This window comes from Salvelinus alpinus, chromosome 19 (genome assembly GCF_045679555.1).
Source record: "Salvelinus alpinus chromosome 19, SLU_Salpinus.1, whole genome shotgun sequence".
NCBI classification, from domain to species: Eukaryota; Metazoa; Chordata; class Actinopteri; order Salmoniformes; family Salmonidae; genus Salvelinus; species Salvelinus alpinus.
This window is the reverse complement of record NC_092104.1, coordinates 21,506,237-21,532,290: the sequence shown is the minus strand read 5'-3', so window position 1 is coordinate 21,532,290 and position 26,054 is coordinate 21,506,237. Positions and strand designations below refer to the sequence as shown.

Here is a 26,054-nt window from a genome sequence, read left to right as displayed (position 1 = left end):
GTGTTTGCAAAATCATATCAAAGTATGAACTATTTTCTGCTACTCTTCCACCTTTTATTCTTAGTAGTGTACTACAGATGTTACATAACCCTGACTAAAACGTTCTAGTAATCTAAAGTAATCTAAAGAAAGGGAAGGAGAAAAAAAAATACAACTACTGTTAGGTATCACACACAAATCCCTGATAATATGGCACTCAACAGTGTCCTTTCTAACAATGTAAATAACAATACATATTCTACATAATTAAAGTAATACATTCACTGTAAAACAACAATACCATGTATAATGTTAATACTAGCAGAATGATAAGATTGTTTTGCAACCCAATCTAATAAGATTTAATATTTCCTTTATCATAGTTGCCCCCAGGTCAGGCTTCCAGCTCCATTAATAAATGATTGGTACTGGCTACAATCAATCACTATCAATCGATGAATCAGAAAGGAGCTGTTCTGTTACCACCATGAATGTGAAAGACACACATGGCAGCAAAAAACATTGCATTGTACAACTTCTCTTCATATAGTTTCAGGTAACCAAAAGTATTATGAATGAAATGTAAATGTTATGACCTTGATCATAATACAACCTAACCTTAACATAACAGCTGAAAAATGATAAACATCCTAACATAATAATAATAATGTCTAGACTGGCATTGAGGACCACTGTCAACCGGACAGAGAAACAGTACATCATGAATATGATGGATGTTATGCATCATCAACACTGTCTGAGCGGTTTGGTGGTCGTTTGGTTTGGTGATGTCGGACCCTGATCTGAATCTCTTCATCCTGCGATAGGAAGATGGAGAGATAACATGAAACAGAATGAAAAGAGGTGAGTAGTTGTAGGAGATTAAACAAGAAAAACAATGTTTTTGTAAAACTGATCTCTTGACTTTATTTTTTTCTTCTTGAGAATTCCTTGGTTCTTTGTTTATTTAGTAGTTAGCATAACTTTAGTAAAGGTAATACTGGATCCTGCTTCAGTGGGTCTACGTGTGCATTCCGAATGGGAATAGGGGACCAATTGGAACTCAAACTTGTACATACTGTGTCAGCTGTGTCTGCAGTCTCCTCCCCCTCTGTGTGTTCCACTCCACTGTTGGGATTAGACATGTCAAAGTCAGAGAGAGCACTTTCTCTGGCCTCCTCATCATAGTCCGTCTGGTAATCATCATAGTCCATCTGGTAATCGTCTGATAACTCTGAGGGACGGAGAGCGAAAAACACAGGAATCAGAAAGGTACATTAGGTGTGTGTGTGTCCGTCCCTCTCACCAGGACTGGTTTGACAGGCTCAATTCGAGAGACAATCTCTGCCAGGTCAGTGAAGGAGGCATTGGGACATGTGACCACCTGAGAGACACACACACCGAGGATCACAAAAGGCAGTCAATAATAGCCTGGTCTCAAATCTGTTTCTGCCATCTTGCCAACTCCTTATCACGGCAAACAATAGGCATGACAATTCAATAGGGAATTGGCAAGAGAGCAGAAACAGGCTGGGACCTAGGCTAAGTCAAAGAAGTCCAAAGGAACATTTATTGGCGACTGTAAATTAGCAACGATTATAGTGATATGGTGGTTGCAGCCCTGTTCCACTTCTTTATGTTAATGTATTAATATGTGTAAATACAGCCTGTTTATTCATGCAAATTAGGTACATATCATTTTCTTTATTTTAACCCACAATATTTAAAAAAAAATACCTGATACAATAAGACAATTTATATGTGAGTGCATTCTAAGAAAAAAAGTGAAATTTGACAAATGTAATACCTGAATTCCCACCAAAATCCCTGAACTCCATTCATTATTTGTCTGTGCCAACACAATCTTTGTCAATATCTGATGGATTATAAAAATTCAAAAAGTTTGGAGAATCTACATCCATTGTCCAACTGTTGCATTTATTAGAATTGTTTTCAAAATCTTTTAACAATTTTGATGACCGTTGCTACTGTAAATGAGAAAACTGCTACACTCCAGTTCATAACAGGTTCCTAACAGCGAGTGTTGGAAGCAATCAGTCAGAAATGACAGTAAAAACCATATCAAAACAACATGAGCCAGAGGTGCGCAAGGGTCGGAGTAAGGGTTGGAAAAGCTGGTGCAACACATCTGAAATAGAAACTAGATGTGGTGCAGTTAGGAAGCTGTCTGTGTAACTTGCTAACTCACATTGCAGCTCTTGGTCTTGTGAAATTCCTCTTGATGTCTGTCTTTCATCATCTTATCCACAACTCCACTACGACTCCACATGTCAAACATTGTCTTATCGTGCTGGTAGCCCACCTCCTGAGACAGAGACAAAGAAAGGGGGATTAGGTGAGATCATGATGACACAGCTAAGGTGTCTATGTCCCAAATGGCACCCTATTCTCTACATAGTGCACTACTTTATGGGCTCTGGTCAAAAGCAGTGCACTATATAGGGAATAGGGTGCCATTTGGGATGCCGCCAGTGAGAAACAGGGCTAATCACAGCGATCTCGTCGAACTTGCCAATCTCCAAGGTGCCATAGTGATCGATGGGCGGCCGGATGCACTCGCAGTACTCACTGTCTTTAACCAACTCCAGCTGACGAACGCAGCAGACATAGGCCAACCTGGTCTGGATCTCAGCCATGTTCAGGATCTTTATAGTGAATTAGAGCACACAAATACATGGGAGTGCAGGTAGGCCTCCACGCTTACGCAAGCAAAGGAAAGTAGCAGGGGTCTCCAAACAACAATGACAGGAATCCAATTCCAGGGCTTACCCAGAAAAATGTCCAAAAACTGACTAATACCTGGTAAACAGGAGGGAGCACTCAAAACAGTCTAGATAGATCTGTTGTGATCAACAACCGAGAGATTACTCATTGTCAACTAAATAACCCTGAAGTATACTGGGCTATCTAGCAGCCCCCTTACTCACCTGGACTTTCTCCAACAGGGGATTGAAGCGTTTCCATAGCAGCCACCAGCCAGACAGCGAGTCGCCGTAGTTGGTGAGGTTAGTCTCGTCCTGGCTGCCCATGTCGATGGCAATCACTACTTTGGCCCCCATGGAGCGAGCTACGTCAGCTATATACAGAGAGCGAGACAGAGGTAAAGACTGACCAATAACCATGGCATCTACTGTGTACTGTACATCACATGCAAGTTAATGTCTCTAACTTGTACAGTATTACAAGTATGCTGACTTTTAATTTCATGTTTTATAGTCATTTGAGACATGGTCATATGAAAACTGACCAGGTAGGTTATTGATGTAGCCACTGTCCACGAGTAAGTGTCCATCTTTGGGGTCACAGAGGGGAGGCATGTACCCAGACAGTGACATGCTGGCACGCACATACCTCCACAGGGAACCTACAGGAGGAGGGAATGCTGAGGTTTAATACTTCTAGAGAGTCAAAGAGCTAGATGATATGTCCCAAATGGCACCCTATTCCCTATATAGTGCACTACTTTTGACCAGGGCACGCATCAAATTATATCTTATTCACTATACTTTAGTTTATTTAGTAAATATTTTCTTAACTCTATTTTCTTAGAACTGCATTGTTGATTAAGGGCTTGTAAGTAAGCATTTTACGGTAAGGTCTACCTACACCTGTTGTATTCGGCGCATGTGACAAATAAAATAAGATTTGATAGTGAACTACTTTTAACCAGAACCCTAAGGGACCTGGTCAAAAGTAGTATACTACATAGGGACATAGACAGAGAGTAAAGCCAGACAGACCGTCAGTGTGAACCCTCATGGATGAAGCAGTGATATCCGTTGAAGTAGGGGATCCACAGGTCCTAGGACAGTAGGAGGAGCAAGAGGGGGAAAGAGAAATTAAGAGAGGATCATCTAAAACCACCACACAGAGGATTTCACCTTATCTTGTTTGACCTTATGTAAATTTGAATAAGGTAAGAGCACAATAAAAATGTAACTGACATCCTAAGTTTGTACCGACAGATGTAGCCTATTGAATATCATTATAGAAATGCATAAAATGCAGCCTCCAATTGACCCTTCGCTAAGCCCCGCCCCAGAATTTTGATAATCTAATCGCAGCACTCCAATGGATAGCAACTGTCGAAATGGAAAAGTGTCGCGGTAGCTATTTTTAAATAAGAACATCAAGACGAAACAGCTGCTTTACAAGTGGGATGCACTGTTGAGTGCTACATCCCGAGGGGTTCGTGCAGATTGTACAGAGATTGTGACAGCCGGCTAAATGACATCCCTTGAGAAGGCAAGAACAAGATGTATGTCAGGAGAAGTGCAGTATTATCATAAGTAGATGTATGCTTGGAATAAATACAGAGGAGGAATGGAGGGAAGAAGAGAGACAGAGAGGAAGAGGGTAAGCTTGAGTCGGTTAAAAATGGCAGAAAAAAAGGAGATGGTTTGTTAAAGGGGGCATGGGTTATTGTGTGTTGATTGATGAGGGAAAAAAACATTTAATCAATTTTAGAATAAGGCTGTAACGTAACAATATGTGGAAAAAGTCAAGGGGTCTGAATACTTTTTGAATGCACTGTAGACATACCAACAATGCACTGAGCTTGTCTGATACTTTAAGCGCACTGTTTGAATAAATAATTAAGACACATATTACTCAAAAGGGAGCCAGAGATCAAGATAGCCTAACCAGAAAGAAAAAAACTGTTCCCGACCCGCCCCTTCCTCCCGCTCCTGTTGGCCTTTGCAGATTCTGCCATTATGCAATTATATCAATTATAATAACATGTTTTTGTTCTCTTGCCAACTAGATAAAAATTGCCTACATAAAGCCAACCAATAAAAACATTTCAGGTAGAATATCCTGATATAAATAAATATTCTATCAGTGGTGTAAAGTACTTAAATAAAAATACTATAAAGTACTAATTAAGTAATTTTTGGGGTATCTGTACTTTACTATTTATATTTTTGACAACTTTTACTTCACTACATTCTTAAAGAAAAGTGTGTACTTTTTACTCCATACATTTTCCCTGCATTCATCTCTCTCCTCTCTCTAGCCTGTCTGCTACGAACATGCAACATTGTATCAACTGGATAAGGCCCAGCAGCATCACTAGCAAACTTGCAACATTGTATAAACTATTCTGGGCCCTCAGAGTGTCCTGAGCAGGTGAGCTCTAGACAGACATGGCTGTATTTGCGCAAGGGATAAGAAGTAACCAGGTATTTGATTAAGTTTCCACTGGATCAGAGAATTACATTTTTCCCTTTCACACTGAGGCTCGTTGGTTATCGAAAGGGAGCGAGCTGGAAATATTTTTCAAATACATTGAGGACGTATTGTCATTCCCAATGGATATAAAGACAGACTTTGTTTACTTGCTGTTTGAGGAGGAGAAAGAATACTTTACCAAGCTCCACAGCTCATTAGTGGTGGTGAGTTAAGAATCAGAAATCCCCAAATGGGCAGATTTATTCATTTGCGCACAGGCCCGGTAGTCTATAGGCCTACTTCTGCGTAATCAGGTGTGCGCCCTGACTCAACATTGACAGGAGTGCTCCAAACAGAATATAAGGAATACATTTACAAAACTCGTAAATAGAATGAAATAAACCAAAACTTGTTTCTCACAAGTGTAGCATAGGTCGTGAGCCCCACCAACAAACGTGTCCACTCCGACAATGAGAACGGTAAACGACTGTTATAATAATAATAATAATACTGTATATTGAATGCATTAACAGAAGTTATCATAACCAAACAAACATTGTAGATGAGAAATGATGGGAATTAACGGTAAATGTACTAGGCCTACTGGTGATGTGTCATGACTTGCCCTCCTGGGTGGAGATCAAAGGTTTCAAGACCCCCCCCCTCCCCCTCTCGTTGCAGGAACTTTCTCTCCCTTGCCATGCAGAATTGAGGGGACATAACTATTTTGTTACAAATCGATTCTTCCCGCCAAAACTCCCAACATCCAAAAGTGGATAATAAACAATATTTCTAACACAAAGAATGTGGGAAATGGTCGGAAGGGACTTAAAGAACAATCATGTCAGATAATTTATTGTTTTTTGATATCATTAAAGACATTATAACAGAAACATTAACTTTGAGTTTTCACAATATATATGTCAGTTACATCTACATGTTGTAAAACTTTATATGATTAAATATAAATCTATTTGTGAGAAGATGAAATGTGATTTTAGCCTTGTAAATTAGATAATTGTTTTTCAAATGAAGTTTTACCCAGTCAGTAATGACACCCACGTGAGCACAGACATTATGCCAAAAGGATGGAACGTCCATTTTGCCAGAGTGCTTATAAAGGACTCCTAAAGAATTAACATATCAGACCAAAACATGCCGGGTTGCTGCCAGTGTGTAAAGTGGTTCTATCTGTACCCTGAATAGTCAACCACTAGACCAGTACATTGCCGGGTTGCTACTGGCGTGTAAAAGGGTTTAAAACTACCAGACCAGCATACGTGCAGCATGAGCTGAATATGTGACAAATGGTTTAAAACTATAAGACCAGAAAATGGTGGGACCCTCTGGAACTTGCGAGTGAAGAGGATAGGGAATATACCGGAACATTCAGTCTGCAGCTGTTTAAATACCGGTAGCCTAGTAAACTCGACCGAGGACCACCGTGTATGTACCTTTGATGTATCCAGTCTAACGAACACTCAGAGACAAAGAAAGCCTTCTACAACTACTAAGGACATTGTGACCTCTGGTGAACAACCAGAGACTTGCATCGAACTACTCGCTGTAGACGGATCGAGTGGTTTCAACAGACAACAAAGACATACAAGTGTATATATATACATTACAATTATTTTTGAATGAGCGGTCGTTCATGTGCAAAGTGTTCACATTCTCATGAGCATAGGTTTCCAACTGTATGTATGATTTCTTTAACCGCTCTTTATCTGTCCCCACCCCCTCTCTATTGTTTAAGAAGCTGTCATATCGGGTTAGTCCACTAGGGACTTTTCATTGTATTATGTTAGTAATCAGTTCAACATATAATCTATCCTGTGTGTGTGCTTATGTAATTCTGTGTGATCAGTTAGTTAGTAAATAAATAAATAATTACGCCAATTTGTGTATTGCTGAGTCATCATTTAGACTAGGGTTCGTGCAGATTTGAAATCAATGATGTTCAGAATGAGACTGATATGAGGTAATAAATGATTGATGAATGACTGGTATGATAACGATATTCCGATATATTCTTGAGTTAATTCGGGAAATGGTAACTCATTAAACAAACTTCTGTGGTGCCCCAAGATTGCTAATGAGTTAATTGTTACATGATTAATTTAATCACGTAATAGTTCAACCTAGTTAATTGAATTGATAAAATAACCATCAACACATTAATGATAGTCACGTCACGACATATGTAATGGTGAATTGATAGACGATCAAACTAACAATCAAAGGGAAAACAGTTCACACAATGCAGTTATGAAACAAGGAATGCACACAAATTGGCAGAAAGAGTGCATTCTGGAGAGAGATGTGCCTTGTGCATCAAAGCCCTCCTTGACTCAACATTTGAAAATTACACCCAAGACACATTATCTTCACACATACCGTAGGCTTAAGGAATACTCTCTCACAAACGGTATCATGTCCAAATCAGTAGCCATTTATGGAGAACCAATGCAATTGAAACAAATGCAATTTTACTTATTTTCTCAATTTTATAACATTTATTGGTGTGCAGAGGCAAATACCCTCGTAGCACGCATGCCTTACATTGCCAATGCCTGTCTTAGAGTGATGGACTTTGCCATCCCTGTGGCCTCCGCAATGGATTAGTCAATCCCTTGAGATGGGCACGAATCAGACAGGTGTCTCGTGTGCCATGATTACATTTTTTTATTTGCGACTGCTCAACTAAAGAAATCTCAGTCGACCACCAGCCTATTGACCAAACAATCGACCACTCGACTAAATAGGGTCAGCCCTAAAGCTGAGATATCTACCACCTTGGTGTCAGAAGGGGGGAAGGAGAAGTTGAGTGTTGTCCGCATAGCAATGATAGGAGAAACCATGTGAGGATATGACGGAGCCAAGTGACTTGGTGTAAAAAGAAAAGAGCAGAGGGCCTACAATCGAGCCCTGGGGGACACCAGTAGTGAGAGTACGTGGTGCAGACACAGATCCTCTCCACACCACCTGGTAGGAGCGACCTGCTAGGTAGGATGCAATCCAGGAGTGTGCAGAGCCTAAGACGGCCAACCCTGAGAGGGTGGAGAGGAGGATTTGATGGTTTCAAGGGCTTTGACTTCTTAAACACGGCAGAAAGCTAACACAATATGATGCTCTGTAACCTTATTAATTCAGCTGCTTACTTAGATAACTAGCAAGTCAAGAGGTCGCGTTAACACAGAATTATAGAATATCTTGCTGTGTTTTGTAAAAACAGATCTAAAATGCTTCTTATTGGAATTTCTGGTCAGCATCAGACTCATTTTGTGCTTCAGCTGCACTTTTCCACTTGGATGAGAATTCATGAAATGGCATTCTATCAGCAGACAACGCTCATTAATTGTTTTCGCAAAAAATACCTTGCTTTTTCATTGTAAGCTCATTTTACTTGTCATCTGATGAAAATTAAGCTATTTTTGGCCAAATGTGTTGCACTAATTAGTTTTCTTTGAAGGAAAACTATAGTTGCATGTCCCTGATCACTCTATTCAAGCAAAAAAACACTTGACTTTCAATATGAAATGCGACCCCTGTCAATACACAGCTGAACTCACCTGCTCCAACTTTATCCCGTTGTACTATTTATAAACAAACTGTCTAAGCTCTGGGGAACTAAAAGAAGGAAGCCTGTACAGAATACAAATATTCCAAAAACATGAATCCTGTTGGCAATAAGACACTAAAGTAAAATTGCAAAAGACATGGCAAAGAATTTAACTTTATGTCCTGAATACAAAGTGTTATGTTTGGGGCAAATCCAACACAGCACATCACTAAGTATCACTCTTCATATTTTCAAGCATGGTGGTGGCTGCATCATGTTATGGGTATGCTTGTCATCGACAAGGACTATGGAGTTTTTTTAAAATAAAAATAAACGGAATAGAGCTAAGCACAGGCAAAATCCTAGAGGAAAACTTGGTTCAGTCTGCTTTCCAACAGACACTGGGAGACAAATTCAACTTTCAGCAGGACAATAACCTAAAGACAAGGCCAAATATGCACTGGAGTTTCTTACCAAGATAACATTGAATGTTCCCGAGTGGCCTAGTTACAGTTTTGACTGAAGTCTGCTTGAAAATCTACGGCAGGACTTGAAAATGGCTGTCTAGCAATGACCAACTTGACAGAACATGAATACTTTTTAAAGAATAATGTGCAAATATTGTAGAATCCAGGTGTGCAAAGCTCTTAGAGACTTACCCAGAAAGACTCCCAGCTGTAATCACTGCCAAAGGTGATTCTAACATGTATTGACTCAGGGGTGTGAATACTTATGTAAATTAGATACTCCTGTATTTCATTTAATACATTTGCAAATATTCCTAAAAACATGTTTTCACTTTGTCATTATGCGATATTGTGTGTAGATGGGTGAGAAAATGTTTGAATCAATTTTGAATTCAGGCTGTAACGCAACAAAATGTGGAATACGTCAAGGGCTATGAATACTTTCTGAAGGAACTGTATATCTTTTCATATGTGCAATGTGAATGCAAGAGACAAGTTGGAATGTCTGACTGAAATGCAGGACAAATCAACCCATCTAAATTAGTGGTGTTTGAATTTGTTGATAAAATGCGGGATATGATTGTTTGGTTGTGGGACAAAGGGCCAATATGCAGGACTGTCCCGCACAATTCAGGACATGTGGTCATATTAACCACAAAAAAAAACAGCACGAGGCTTATTCTTTAACCAGTCACTATTAGAAATGGAATCCTGTCATTGGGAGTGGACTACAGTATAACCTATTCAGTCTCACCTCAATCTGTTTGTCCTTAAAGACAGAGCTTATGCTGTTGAAGGAAGCCCCAGAGAACATGGAGGTCACAGGGTACGTCAGGTCGAACACATTCTTGAAGATGGACCCCATGTCCAAGGGATGGAGAGGGGAGAGAGATACAGTAAACTTCTTTAATGCATTTAATCCAGTTCCTTGAATTTAATTTGACATATTTAAAATATAGAGTTGTCTCAGCCACTGGAGTACAACAATACATACATCAAAAATCATCAAAAATGCTAAACACAAAGTCTGACTTATTTTCATTGTGGTCCTGTACCTACTCACCATGGCCCACTCGCGAGCGTGAACCCTCATAGGGCTGCTGCTCTTCTCCTCAGCGTACAGCGCCCCCATCAGGGAGCCGATGGAGGTTCCACCCACCATGTCCACAGGGATTCCTGCCTCGTTGATCGCCCGCAGGATGCCAACTTGAGAGCAGCCCCTGGATAGAGGAACACAGACCACGGTTAGGTTACAGATTCCCAAAAAATAACACTGTACAATAAGCACAGTCAGTGTGTGAGTAAAAGAAGGGGAAAGGGGGGGGTGTTCAGCCTAAGAAGCCTTTAGTGGACATTCAAGTAGAGCAGTATTTAGGGGACTAGAGTGAGTAGTACCCACCTTGACCCAGCTCCTGGACATGCCAGAGCAGAAAGGAAAGAGAAGCAGAAAGTAGACAAGACAGACAGAAAGGCCATAATCAAAAGACAGGCCTCACAGAAACACAGCAAGGTAGACAGAGGAGAGAGTAATGCAGAGCAAACAGACTAAGAGCACTATACTATAAATGTAAAGTTAGGCAAAAATGTGGAAAAACCATTATATGGGACTAAAATCACAAAATAATGGTCTTTATATAATTGCAGAGTTGTCACAATATGCAGCATGGAAATCATAATATGACTACTGCAGATTACATATCTAATCAGCTTCAAAAGTCCTACTGATTGTGCTGCATGTTCATGAGCATGTTACACTGGAGTGTGAGGTAAAGAGAGAGTAGCAGTACCTAGCACCCCCTCCCCCTAGCACCAGGGTGATGGTGTTGCCTGTCAGTACTCTGGCCAGACGGCTGAAGTCAGAGTGGCGGTCCGGAGGCTTCTGGAAAGCACGCTCGTACATCTCTCTCTGAGGATGACCACACAGGACCACAGCAGGAACACAAGACCAGGGGTAGAGGGGAAGAGTCTGCAAATTAGTGATTCATCCCAATTGGCACCCTATTCCCTAGTACACTACTTTTGAGTGCTATGTAGTACTCTATATAGGAAACAGGGTGCTATTTGGGAAGCAGACTAGGTTAGGCTGTCCTTTAAAGGCTTCTTTCTGAGACCTACATCATATGAGCAGTGAAGCAGAATGAACCAAGACCAAGAAGTAGGTTGAATATTCCCTAGTGAGAGGAGCTGGGATTATTCTGGCTGAGGTGTGTGTGTACCAGCTTGGACACGCTGCTCTTGGAAAAGTGTGTGTGTGCGTGTGCTTGCGTTGCCTGTGCCTGCCTGTGTGTCTCTGTGCCTGTTTGTATGTGTGTGTATATATATATATATATATATATATATATATATATATATAAGGTACCAGTTTAGGCAGGCTCCTCTTGGAGAAGACCCTGTGTGGACAGGAGAGGTGCAGGTGTTTGGAGATCCAGCTCCTCATGTTGAGCCAGTCAACAGTGCCCTGGGGCGGGGGACCATCCTCCCTGTGCAGCAGAATCAGCTGCTTCTGTGCCCGCACAGCACTGCCCTCCAGCATCCGCTCCAACTAGGGGACAGAGGCCACAGCACAGAGACAACAGGGTCATACCCACAGTGGAGTTAAGGTTGTATTCCAAATGGCACCCTATTTCCTATATAGGCCATTACTTTGGACCAGAGCCCCATAGCCATCTGGAACACATCCCAAGTCATGATGTCACTGACAGCTGGGTGGAAATGTTATCTGGAAATACAAATAGCTGTGAAACTCTAAAGTCTTCTGTCACAAGCTGCATCTCACACGATGTCCTATCCATCATGTAATAATAAACTATTGGACCAGATCCATATGTGTTCAAACATTCAGTAGTAGCTTTATAAGAAGTACACTGTTTAAGAGGGATTGGGTGCCCATCAATATTATCCCTTCATAGCAATCAGACAGCAGAGAATGAAATAGTCCAAAAGCCTGTGGAGGTTGTGAAATATGATCACAAGCTATTCTTTTCTATGGGTATCATGATGAAGAGACTCAATGTAAGACCGTATGCCTGCTCCTTAACAAAGCAGAGTGAGGGTAGAAAAGACACGAAACGTGGATTTAAAAAATCATGAGCTTGCCTTGGGCTCAGTTTCAAAATATCACCTTTTTTTTAATATGACAGTTGTGTGTGGAAAAAATATTCTTTGTATTTTATTCCGTTATATTCCATTATATTCCATTATAAAATATATGGGTGTTGACTGTAATCAGGGTAGGTGTGTTTTGTCTGTTTAAATGAACAAAATAACATTTCATTTGGATGATGCCGTCATGGCTGCACAGAACCTTAACATAATTGAGCTCAAAATATGCCATTCTGTTATTTTGAAAATGCATTTCATTATTCTTCGAATGTTTCTTAAAACAAATGAATAATGGATTTCTTTGGATGGGGTATATTCAGTTGATTTATTCAAATAGATGACTGACCACATCGGCCCACGTCTACTCATACTCCTAAACATGCCGGCATGTGCACAGGAGACATAAAGAATGTGGTAAAAATGGGACTGTATGAATTGGGTTCTAAAAAATATTGCCAGATTTTTTATTTTACAGGCAACATACCGTAAAGTCTGTCTCTAAAGGGTAAAAGAGACAAGCTTTGTTAATCTCCTTCCTCATTAAGCTAGAGCATCAGTCATTCAACCCCTAATTAACAGACTTACTTTAATAGGGGTTAAACCTAACAAAGCTAATTAAGAATCCCTTTACACTTCACTAATCCACACACACACAAACACACTCATTACTCTTTACCAGTAATTCCACTTGATAAGATATTGCTTTAAACAAAGTAGTCCCTTGACTATCCTAATTCCAATTAGGCAGATAAGGTTTTATATGTTGATTCTTTATTCAGCTGCCCTTCATCGGGTTCCCCTTGTAAAAGAGGTCTTCTGAATGGGACTTCCCAGTTAAATAAAGGTTAAAGATTTTTTTTTCTTAAAGGCTGTGCGTTTTGTACCTCGCCCACAGTGGGCTCAGCCTCTCCTAGTCCCACAATGATGATGCAGTCGGCCTGACGGATGCAGCGCTGGGTCCAGGGGGTTAGGGTATCGTCTGATTGGTAGAGAACGATGCGGTGGATGTCCTCCTGCTGCCCCAGCCAACTGGACAGACGGTACTCATGCACACTATAGAGGAGAGGTGAGATGTGTTTGTGTTTTCATCAACTATGACAATGAATTGATCTTGACACGAATGTGCTAAAGCAGATAAGAGAGTGCATGCCTGACATTATGACATCATTTCTGGTGGTGTCTCTGCTTTAGCTGCTGCTTCTCGTATTCTGGCTCGCTGATACGTCATGTTGAGGTCAGCAGACATGACACCTGAGAGTGTGAGGAGAGAGCATTCAGACACATGGAGCAGGGCTTGTACAGTACAGGTGTGTGTGTGTGTGTGTGTGTGTGTGTGTGTGTGTGTGTGTGTGTGTGTGTGTGCATGAGGTAATGGATGCTTACTTGACACTGCCACAGGAGTGGACTGAGAGCGAGACCTCTTTCCTTTAGTGGTGGGGCTGCTATCTAAAAGACAGCACTTCCTCTCCCCATTCTCTGAAACACCATACAGCAACACCATGAGTATACAGCAACACCATGAGTATGTGTTTCCAGAAAGCCACCATTGTTCATAGTGACATAACATAACAGCCTCCACATTCATCCATCTGGATCAATATTTACATGATAAAGTGTTCCAAATGTAATCCAGACATAATCCAGATTAGAGTTTCACATTTCCAGTAGCTTTCCCAAAATTGCCACGTTTTCCCAGAAACCCCAGTTGGAGGATTCCCAGATTTTCTGCTTATACCCTCCTGATTTCAGGAATCTTTCAACTGGGATTTGTTTTTTGGAGAGAAAGTTACCTGAATTATGGAACCCTATGCTGTCACGTCCTGACCTTAGAGATCCTTTTTATGTCTCTGTTTTGGTTGGTCAGGGCGTGAGTTTGGGTGGGCATTCTATGTCTGGTGTTCTATGTTGTCCTTGTGTTGTATTTCTGTGTGTTTGGCCTGATATAGTTCTCAATCAGAGGCAGATGTCTATCATTGTCTCTGATTGAGAATCATATTTAGGTAGCCTGTTCCCACCTGTGTTTGTGGGTGGTTGTTTCCGGTTTAGTGTTTGTGTCACCTTTCAGGACTGTGCGTTTGTCGTGTTTAGTGTTGCATATTTTATTAAATGATATGAACACTTACAACGCTGCACCTTGGTCCTCTTCTTCTCCTCCAGATGACAAGCGTTACATATGCAAAACCAAAGGATAAATGATCATTCAATGCAATGATGCTGAGACTGACCAGTGAGATGACCATCCCATAATAACTGACCTGTGTCACTAGGCCCCTTCTCATGGCCAGACTCTTCAGACTGAGTCTGTCTATGAGAACCCCCTCTCTCAGGCCCAGCCTCTTCAGACCGGGAGTGCTGTCTGTGTAGACCCCTGTCAGGGTTGGCTTCACCTATCACACTGCCACCAAGGGGACTGCCTGGCTCTCCTGAAACACAACACACACAGAGAACCATCAGGTTTATGCATTCCCTTCAAAGATGAAATACCCAGTCATTAATCTCAGGTTAACCCAGAACTAAAGTCTTGAGTAATTGGTCAGCTGCTGGGTCCATACATGTTAAAAGAAGAGATTAAGAGATGCTAGAATGAGGAGCGGAACTGGAACGAGGCGCTCCACCCTCTCTCTTTGCAAGTTATAGGAAAGTCTATGGGCTGAATGTCCCGACCCCTTCTGAGAATTCAAAATATGCTAAAACCTGCGAAAACATAATTTGTCCAAATAACAAGTGTCGAAAAACCCAAGCACCAGACCTATTGCTGCTCGTTAGCTATCGGCAGCCATAGTATAAATACAGTGTCTGTCTGTCAGATCTATGATACAATGTATGTTTACGTAGTCTGCCCACGAGATTACCCAGTCATGGATCATCTTTCATTATTGTTGCGAAAAAAACAGAACACTCAAAACATGAGCACAATGGCAGCTCTTCCTTTAAAGAACTCCAGGCCTCAAGAGTGCAGATAACCCAAAAACACGGGTGGAACTAAAAAATTGAGCCAGGATTTCTGGAGGGACTACTTTTACATGCGCACCTGGCAGATAAGCATGGGTATAAAATGTTTGGGCTTAGCTTTGCTTGGGTCCTCGACATACAAACAGCTAATTGTTCAACCCTAAAGACGCAACTGGTATGTAATGTTTGGAATTATTTATTATGTTGCATCCAGTGCTTAGCACAATTTACATGTTTAACTCTGGTAGGAGTGGTGATTTATTTTTTTGTGGATATTTTCTGACCACAGAATGCATGGGGGATAAAGAGGTTTGGTGGCACCTCAGAACACTTTTTTGGAGAACATTGTCCGGCGCTGAAGTGGTTATCAACCTATTCCTAATTCCTCTGTCATTCAACTACTCTATTCAACAAATCAACTGTTTCAACATATTCAACAAATGGCATCAAAACCATAATAAAACACTAAAAAGGAACTGAGTTGTCCCTTTGCATCCTTCACGTGTTGAGCAAGCCGTTTTCAAGTTTGGGCAGAGCTGAAATAATGATAACACCTAGACAACTTGACAATTATTGAGGTCTGTGTGTATGTGTCTGACATTGAATTGAAGAGCTCGGTGGTGAGACCTAGGTAGTTGTGAAGGGCTAGGAAGGTCACTCTCTGCAGGCACACCATGATCTAGAAAGGACAACAAAAAGTAACAACGGCCCCACTGTTTTGGGAGAGCAGAACAGAGTACAGCCAGGCTGTGTCCCTGAAAATACTAAATACTCAGCGATTTTTGTATCTTGCGGTTAGCTGTGTAGCTACAGAATAATGTTTCAGTTGCATACAAACCAGTCAGGGGTGTAATCTCCAGTATTTGAGTGATATTATATAATCGCTGATTTCCCTATCTACAGATCACATCCCAAATGGCACTGAATCAGATGGGCCCTGGTCAAAAGTAGTGGGATGCACCCTGGGAAAAGTAGTGGGACGCACACAGTCTGTCATTGATAGTAACAGTACCTGGATAACGCGGACCAGAGTCTCTGGGTATTTCTCAAACACACACTGGAAGGCAGCAGCTGGAAGACGCAGTATGGTAGAAGGAGCTGCAGCTCTGGCAGATACAGTCTTGTAGGGGGCTGAGTGATCCTGGGATGCATAAGGTGGTAGAGGACGAGAGTAATTCATTCTAGCTTAGTTCAGTGGTGGCTGGTGTCACTTTAAACCAGAGGACGGGCTCCTTGTAATGGCTAGAATGGTATAAAATACATCAAGCACATGGTTTTCCATTCCAGCCATTACTATGAGTCGTTGCCCCTCACCAGCCTCCTGTGTCTTCGGTACTTATCAGAGTGGAGTGGATATAAAAACATGCACTAGTTGAGTCAAAGGGTAAATGACAGAGTGGAAAGCGTAACGTACAGTGATGACATCCAGGATACTGAGCAGACTATGGACACCGTCTCCTGGCAACACCTCCTTCACAGCCACATCTGTCCCATCCTATAACAAAATACATTTAATTTTCATTTGACTGTCAAATTTTACATACATAATACATGTAGTTGTAAACGCATCGTAATGGCGGAGATCACTTCACCTCATGACCTTGGGGTGAAATGTTTGTCAAAGATGGAATACAATTTCCGTTCAATCACTGCAAATACCTTTGTCATTTTCCTATTCATTGAGGTGAAATAACATTGTCTCCAGCACCAGATAGATATAGCATGTGGAGACCTTACACTCTCATGTATGCAGAGCTCCAGACGGCCATCTTTCACCACGTAGATGCTGTCGTCGATGTCCCCGGGAGGGAAGAGAGGCTCCATCTCATGGAGCTGCACAAACACCATGTGTCGACACAGCTCCAGGAACAGAGGCTTCTCAAAGTGGCCCAGGACCCTGGTGAGATGGATTACACATGGGTTATCACTCACAGGCTTTGCTAACACAACTGTTGGTAATGCAACACCTTACAACATGAGAACCCATAACTTACTCAGTCTAGGTGAGGGATACTCAAATCTGGATCTTGAGTCTAGGTACACTCTGGTTTTATTTTTTATCTGGTAGTTAATTGAACTCACCAGGTGTCCTGGGTTTGTTTAACCTATATATTTTTTTAAATAATAATAATTATCCAGGCGAGTCAATTAAGAACAATTTTTACAATGTCGGCCTGGATTAAAGTGCAAGAATAAGAATTATCAGTGTAACTGGACTCAAGGTACAGATTTGAGTATCCCTGGTCTAGGTGTTGACGTATGTTTGCGGTTTGAGCATGTAGAGCACCTCAGAGGGCAGGTGGGAGTTCTGCACGTCAAACTCTGAGGTCAGCCTCCAGCAGAAAGGGAGGGGGCTCCTTAGCCACCAGGGTGGGAGGCTCCTTGCTAATGCGTAGGATCTGGGACACAGTGTTAGCCTTAGTGCGTGGCGTTCAAACTCATCCTTAAAACTAACAAAACTTGGTCAAATTGTTCATCAGGAAAAGAGAGGTTATCACTTCAGGTATAATCTGAATACACAATGTAGTCATGACTCACTTTCGTGCTATAGACAGGACTTTAGTTCTCTTCCTGATTCGCTGCTTCTGGGACCCTGAGGTGGAGATAGGGGTTGAGGTAGAGGACAAGGTCTGCACCTGGTATGGAGAAAAACAGGGAGACATATTTTTATTTAAATATACTCTGTGGAACCAGCCTGATCGCGTGGTAGCTCACATTCTGACAAGTGAAGTGAAATGAAACCAGAGCTCAGTCCGCTTGACCAGGGGCCTGTTGCACAAAACTAGGATAAGGGATTAAGCCAGGATATCTTGGTGATCCTGGCTCAATTGATCCGTAATCCGGTTGCACTAAAGATGGATAGGGGGCAGGAGGATATGTTATGGTATAAATTACCATGGAGATTTATTCTGTGGAGCTAGCCTGCTCCAGACCAGGCTAAATTCCAGGATCTATTTAATCTCATCCCTAATGTCAGTCAGCAGTCACCACAAATGGAAACCAATAGTTATTTCACTGCTCACTATACATTGTTATCACATATAACTAGACCCACTGTTATTATTTAAACGTTTGTGATCATTAATTTCAATGATTTTGGATAAAAAATGATTTTTAGATGATGTTGCTATCATTAGATAATTTACAGTTTCCCATAGACTATAAGGCTATATATAAAATGATAGAATATTAGGGCCACAGAGGGGAAAAAAACACAAGTCATAATATTGTAACCAGTTGTTTTAAAGGAGGACAGTTGTTAAAATGACAGATGTGGGGCATTTCGTGAAATTGTACTTCAGTATGGTTTCATAAACAAAGACATGCTGATGTGCCAGAATATTAAGTATCACATTGTCATAAGTATCAAAACTGTAAAAACAATATGTAGCTTTTCTGCAGAAAGAACCAGCCTCATAAATTTATGACTTTATCCTTTTTCTTCAGTGTGGCCCTAGTACTCTGTCATATAAACAAATACACATTCCATATGAATATAAAAACACAATGTGTAACATTATGTTCCTTTATTGAATAAGGACAAAACAAAGCAGGTAAACCATCAGCTCCTTTCGAAACTGAAGTCACAGTGACTCTACAAGATGGAAAGCACAGAATCCAAGCATATTATACAAAATGATACATACACATTCAAAGGTCTGTATATAACACACCCTGCATGTCTGCACACTAAAATAAATGCAGGACAAATCCATACACATCAACTGAACAGACAAATGAATGGATGCAGTAGCCTCCCTGCAGCCTTGTATTACACACAGTATACCGCACAAACATCATAAGAGGCCAAATTCGTCAAAAAACGAACCCAAAAAAACCCAAATTCCTCTGCCACCGCAGGACATATTTAACCAAAATTGAAAGCACACATACTAACTAAAATAATTCAACACATATTGGTCCCTCAGCAGCCGACCACTGTCGTCATCAGGGAAGATTGCCGGATTGTCCCAGTCCATGGCTGGTGGCACTCTGGGGGCCCTCTCCTTCCTCAGGCAGGCCACATTGTGGAGAACAGCACAAGCCACAGTAATATCACATGCCCTAACAGGGCTGACCCTTAATTTGTGAAGGCAGTGAAAGCGTGCCTTCAGGAGGCCAAAGGTCATTTCAACTCTGGCCCTGGTCCTGGCATGGGCATGGTTGTAGGCCTGCTGTGCTTCCTGGGGGTCTGTGAAAGGTGTCAGGAGAAAAGGCTGGCAGCCATACCCCCTGTCTCCCAGCAACACACCAGAGAATTCACCTGTCAACACAAAATCTCATCATTACTACCTCATAAACACAGTGATATTCTTGACACAGCCATGATGGTTATAAATAGGGGTTGTGTGGCTTACCTTGTGATAGGCACTGATAGATTTCAGAGGCCCGAAAGATTCTGGAGTCATGGACTGAGCCAGGCCATTTTGCCACAACATTGCTGATCACAGTCAGCATTGCAGACCATCTGAAATCATAAGATGAGGAATATTACACCAATCAATGCACATCACTGGCAATGCAGAGTGTTCGTCAATGGACAATATCAAAAAGTTATGTTCACCTGAACATTAATGCTGTGAAAGGATTTCCTATTCACAAAATCGGCCTCATGGGCACCTGAGGGGGCTTTTATCTTTATGTGTGTGCAGTCCACTGCACCAATGACATTGGGGAAACCTGTCACACAAAGTAATGAGTATCCTACTATGTGTTAACAGTTGTCCTGTAATTTGTAGATCCTCTTACCTGCAATCCTATAGAACTCCTCTTTGATGTCACAGAGTCTTCTGTGGCCAGGGAAGGAGATGAAGACATCTGCTAATGCTTTGATAGCCAGACACACACTCCTTATTGTGCGGCAAATTGTGGCCTTGTTCAGCTGTTCTGCATCCCCCACTGAGTACAGGAAGGCTCCACTAGCAAAAAAGCGCAAGGCCACACAAACCATTTGCTCCACACTCAGTGCATGGCTCCGTGCAGTGCGGTGCTTAATCCTGGGACCCAGTAGTCTGCATAGATACCTGATGCCATCTGCAGAAAACCTGTATCTTTCATATAGATGGTCATCAGGGAAGGCCAGTGGGTCCAACCGGTCCCTGAAGACCCTTTCTCGCCTGAAGGCTCTCCTCAGCACAAGTGCTTCTTCATCCACCACATCTCGCACGAATGGGCATGCCATTGTCAGAGCAGAAAGGAACACACAATTTTGGGCCTTCATATAGGCTAGTGGCCACACCTGGTGCTGGGGGGGTGGGCAAAAGAGGGCGATGCCTTATAACGATGACTTGGTTGTACTGATTGCTGGGAAAATAAAAAAAACCTTAGAAAGATGCCACCGTCCTGTGTGCTCACAATAAGAGCTCATATGTCATGGCTCACTTGACTTTACGAGAATATACCTAATTTTTATTTTGAGCTGTGTCATCTTCTTGGAGCTGGGGGAGGAAAGAAAAATAATGATTAATACATTTGTGTTACAGTTAGCATACAGTGTACATTGAAGGCATATCTCACCTCCCTCTCAAGTTTTTTTATTTCAAGGTCCAGTTTCCTAATTGTCCTCTTTTTTATTTCGGACTCCAGTGCAAGATTTTCCATCTTTTTCCATCTTTTTCTTCTTGTACTGAATGTCTATGTCTGCCAGTTCTATTTGGCGCCGGAGGTGGTTGCCATACAACTTTCTGATAGCTTGTGAGCTCTGTGAACACAATACAATTAGCGCAGCTGGAATTTGGCAGGATGTGGTGTCCTTTTATTAATACGCACTATGTTGCCAGGCTGGTTTTCCCACTGTATAGCATCTGGGTCCTGTAAAAGAAATTAGATTTTTTGATTTTGATGAGGACTCCTCACCATTGTAGAGTAAATAGTACTTTCACAGTCTTAACATGATACCTCATGCCTTCTGGAATCCAGAGAGATGGTCTCCTCCTCATCATCGTCTCCATCATGTGCTGTTGCTGCTGCACTGGGGCCTTCACCCTATCACATTTAATCGGATTCATATTGAAGCTAGTAGACAAGACATGCCAGGCCTACAGTATGCCTTTGATGGAGTACTCACTGGATCAGCATCGTCTGGTGCTTGTGCTGGTGGCTCTAACAGGAACACAGTGCTGCCAGACACTGCAAGGCAATAGGTAAACCAAAGTCAGACAGTCCAAATTGATTCAATATGAATGTGGTTGTATCCCATGTAGAGATGGAAGGACATACCTTGAATGAAGCGGGTGGCATCTTGGGAGGAACCTATGCTCGTCTCTTTCCCCCCAGGGATCCCCTCTAAGACGGGCCTGCCTTTATTTAGCTCCAAGGCCATGTCCTCTGCTGGGGTAAGGTCAGCCTTTGGTGACCCACCACCCGTGCCTTGTCTGTGGGTATTCTTTTTCACTGCTAAAACAGTACAGACAATGTGTGAGCAGGCACCTTCTGGGTACAATATATGCTTGTGCTTTGTTAAATATTAGTCAGGGACCATACCATTCTGCAGAATGTTCTTGTATTTGATTTTGACCTGCTGCCATGTCCGTTTTGGCCCGTTCATGTTTAATCTACACACACACACACATTTAATGGAGTCACACTGCAAAAAATTACTTGGTATTTTTGTCTTGTTTTCAGTAAAAATATCAAAAAATTTATCATAGCTTTATACAGTGTGATGGAGTTACTTTACACAATTTCACTCATATCTGCAGTGCATTTCAATTAAAAATTTAACCGTTTCATAATTACAGTACAACTGCATTTTTGGAGATGTGAATTAAATATTTGAATTGTAATTGTGATGTTTCAGCGGAGCGGTGAGTGTGTAATTGTGCACTACTTACGCATTCAGGCGGTCTGCAATACTTTGCCACGCTTTTTCTCTTTGCTTTATCACTGTGGCGGTGTTGCCTTTCTTCTTAATTATATCTTTTACCTCCTCGTATGCCTCCATGAGGATTTGTGCTTCCGACGGGGAAAAGTACGCGGCTCTAGTTGCCATGGTAAATCAGTTAATCTGTGATCTGTGGCGGGGTCTATTTGAGTGAGCCGTGAGCGCGCACCTATCCAGGATTGGTTTCACCTGGCTTAATGAATCCGTGTCTGCTCATCCTGGCTTGGTCTTTGTGCAACCAATTAAGCCTGGACGCACATGTTTTGGCTTCATTGAGCTCAGCTGAGTCATTTATCCCGGATGTCTTAATTCTACTTTTGTGCAACAGGCCCCAGGCTACAGTAGAGCCTAACATACAGACAATCTACTGTATCTCTATGTGCTATTTATACTGACAATAACGCAATAACAGTTATGGGAGACACACTAGACAAAATATGTGAGGGACTGACCTTTCTCATGATCTTTCTGCCATAAAGCATAACTTTGTCTCTTTTCCTGAAGAAATAGTGAGGCTGCTGCTCCTCTGAAAAACACATACAGAAACATGCCATGAACATATTAGGCCTAAATGGCTTTTAGAGCTAATTTACTGTTTTTTTGGGGGGGGGGTTCATTACAATGTTACAAACTTGAACAATGTTCAATATTTTACTGGTTTCAAATATTTGCTAATTCAAGTAGGTAGTTACTGTACAACAACTGATTCTAACAATTAAATCAAATAGTAAGCTCTTCAGTTATTAGGGAATGGAGGCAGGCAATACAGACTGTACTGTTCGTGTCTTCTGTAGAATAAAACCACAACAACGCCAATGAGAGACACTCCCAGTACAGCTACGATCAGCACACCAGTCCACTGGGAGGGGAAAAGAAGATGATTATTTGGCGTGAACCAAACCACATCCACACTAATATATTGGCTAGGGGTTTGTCCCAAATGACACCCTATTCTCTATAAAATGCACTACTTTAGACCAAAGCCCTAGTAGGCCTACTCTGGGAGCAATTTGGGATGCAGAAACAGTAGGCTTTTGGCATGCTGATCTAAGAACAGCCACAAAAGCATTTTTTGCAGAGTAAGTGCTGGAGAAGAAAGTGTTAGGTAGCTACCTACCAATGGCATAGCAGTCTCTGTTCTGTCCTCCACCCAATGTTGCATTCTGGAGGCACCAGGCTCTACAAAACCGAAAGGAAACCAACATTCATCTGATGTGTATTCATGACCAAGCATTTAGGAGGTTAGATAGAGGAATGGAATCAAAGACTGCATATTAGACAGGGTAGACTATTGCGTCAGAGTGGGTAGGAGACATATAACTTGGTTTATTACTGGGTATGTACTGCAGCTGTCCTCATCTTTGTCATCCACCTTGTCATCCATTCCTGGCAACAACAAAACAAGGTCACAGTGGAAGAGACTGGAGAATATGTCAGAAAGTCTTTCTCCCACACTTCAATCATTCCATACAGTGATAGGCCTAATCAGAAGGGAATGGGGTTAAAGGTGCATTGTGTGAATTATTGAACTCCTAAAAAGTAATTAAGGCAAAACTTCCCCTAACAAAACAGATTAGAAATGAGAACACTGGATCACTCACTGGCTGTAGTCACAGAGAACTGCCACAGTGTGTCTTTCTGCTGCACTCTGTAACCAGACACCCTCTGGCCACTGCACTTGCATACTTGAATAGACTCACCCAAACAAGGAGGCTACACTACACACCAAAGTAAACAGATTGTTCATGACAGGCATAACAATGGTTTAAAGTCAAATCAAATAAGGCCTGTATAAGACCTGAGTATATCAAATATCAAATTTGCCTGATCTAACGAAGTTCATAAAATACTGAGCAGGTGCACTGCAGGATTGTTTTCAAGAACTGGACTTTTTGCCTAGCTGTGCTTGATCAACAAACTGACAACACAGGCATACCACTCTACGAACGTTTCCCTTGCCTTAATGTATCGAAGAAATATGGAAGAATAAGACTATATTTCCAATCAATTACATTTAATCCCAGATATTAAATTGGTGCTCATAGGTCCAGGCAGTGGACGGCTATTTACCGAGGTAAAGTTGGTTTTAGACATTCAACAGACATTCACCAAAAGCCATTTAAAAATGTAAAAATCAATAACTAATTCACCGTTTGTCACATAAACATCAAACTATGTATGATTTATTCTATAAAATGTCTAGCATACTTTTACAACCTTTGTTTTGAGTAAACATTACAGTTTTGATTTGATAGAGGGCATGTAGTCCGTCTAGAGGCCATGTAGTCAAAGTTCTAACGAGTCTGTTATACCCTATTAGAAGGGGCCTGGCATAAAATTCTGCATCTTCAGTCATATTAAATTAGATTACAGGAAAAAACTAAGGTGTCAGGCCTGACTAACAAAGAAGACAGGTGGATGGATCAAGAGGACCAAGACAACCAAGAGGATCAACGTGGACATTCCACAGTGGAGATAAGGAAATCTAAGAGTGAACCATAACATATACTACCGTTTAAAAGTTTGGGGTCACTTAGAAATGTCCTTGTTTTCAACAGTGAAGAGGCGACTCCGGGATGCTGGCCTTCTAGGCAGAGTTGCAAAGAAGAAGCCATATCTCAGACTGGCCAATAAAAATAAAAGATTAAGGTGGGCAAAAAAACACAGACACTGGACAAAGATATGGCTTTTTCTTTGCAACTCTGCCTAGAAGGCCAGCATCCCGGAGTCGCCTCTTCACTGTTGACATTGAGACTGGTGTTTTGCGGGTACTATTTAATGAAGATGCCAGTTGAGGACTTGTGAGGCATCTGTTTCTCAAACTAGACACTCTAATGTACTTGTCCTCTTGCTCAGTTGTGCACCGGGGCCTCCCACTCCTCTTTCTATTCTGGTTAGAGCCAGTTTGCGCTGTTCTGTGAAGGTATTAGGTATTACCATATCCCTTTCAATTCACATTCCTTGCAGAAATAACTATTTGCAAACATTGTGTAACTTCATATAGAACAAATTGCACTTGAAATTAACATTTCTTTAAAGTTATTGCAAATAAATGCATATTTTAAAAAAATTCTGCGACAATCACTGAATTAGTTATTGATCTCTTCATCTTTAAATGCAATATTTGAGATTTTATGTATTTCAATCAATCAAAACTGGAATTTCTACTCAAAGCAAAGGTTGTAAAAGTATGCTAGACATTTATAGAATAAATCATACATGGTTTGATGTTTCTGTGACAAACAGTGAATTAGTTATTGATTTATACGGCTTTTAATGGCATTTGATAGATTTGATGTATTTCTATTAAATCAAAACTGGAATTTCTACTCAAAACAGATTGTAAAAGTATTGTAACGACCCTGGGTTTATAAGCGCGGAAATCGAAACTGCCACACGAGCATGCTTTTGCGGCCCAGTCGATAGCGCGCCGGACCTCGGGCTAGAAGGTCGAGGGTTCCAGACCTGCTCCCTGCTGTTTCATTACAGTATGCTAGACATTTATAGAATAAATCATATCTAGTTTGATGATTTTGTGACAAATGGTGAATTGTTTATTGCTTTTTTAATTTTTTAATTGCTTTTGGCGAATGTCTGTTGAATGTGTGAATATAAAACCAACTTTACCTCGGTCGGCTATATGGCCATTTGGGTAACAACTGTCACGCAGAGCTCAATGGACTGACAGACAAACATACGAAGTCCCGCTATGCAGTTTATTTGCCATGCAGTCAAATAAACACAAAGGAATTGCACCACACTATATGGTTAAATTAAAATATGTTCGCTTACTGGCTCGTATTACCAAACGTTCCACTTTATTCTCCACTGTCAAAGTCTTGTACAGATGTATTTTCATGCCCTTGATAAATCACTGCCAGTATCTGGAATTCCAATTGGCTACCACTGACTGAAT

At 41.4% G+C, this 26,054-nt stretch overlaps 1 long non-coding RNA gene and 1 pseudogene across 1 annotated transcript; both read right to left on the bottom strand.

Annotated features, from left to right (window-relative positions):
• Positions 1–32: 32 nt before the first annotated feature.
• Positions 33–26,054, bottom strand: LOC139545829 (patatin-like phospholipase domain-containing protein 7; annotated as a pseudogene).
• Positions 18,547–21,304, bottom strand: LOC139545127 (uncharacterized). The gene is made up of 6 exons (XR_011669001.1): positions 21,154–21,304; positions 20,773–21,066; positions 20,658–20,693; positions 20,005–20,559; positions 19,614–19,723; positions 18,547–19,519 (listed from the first exon to the last, which is right to left on the bottom strand). It is a non-coding gene; the product is annotated as an uncharacterized lncRNA (long non-coding RNA).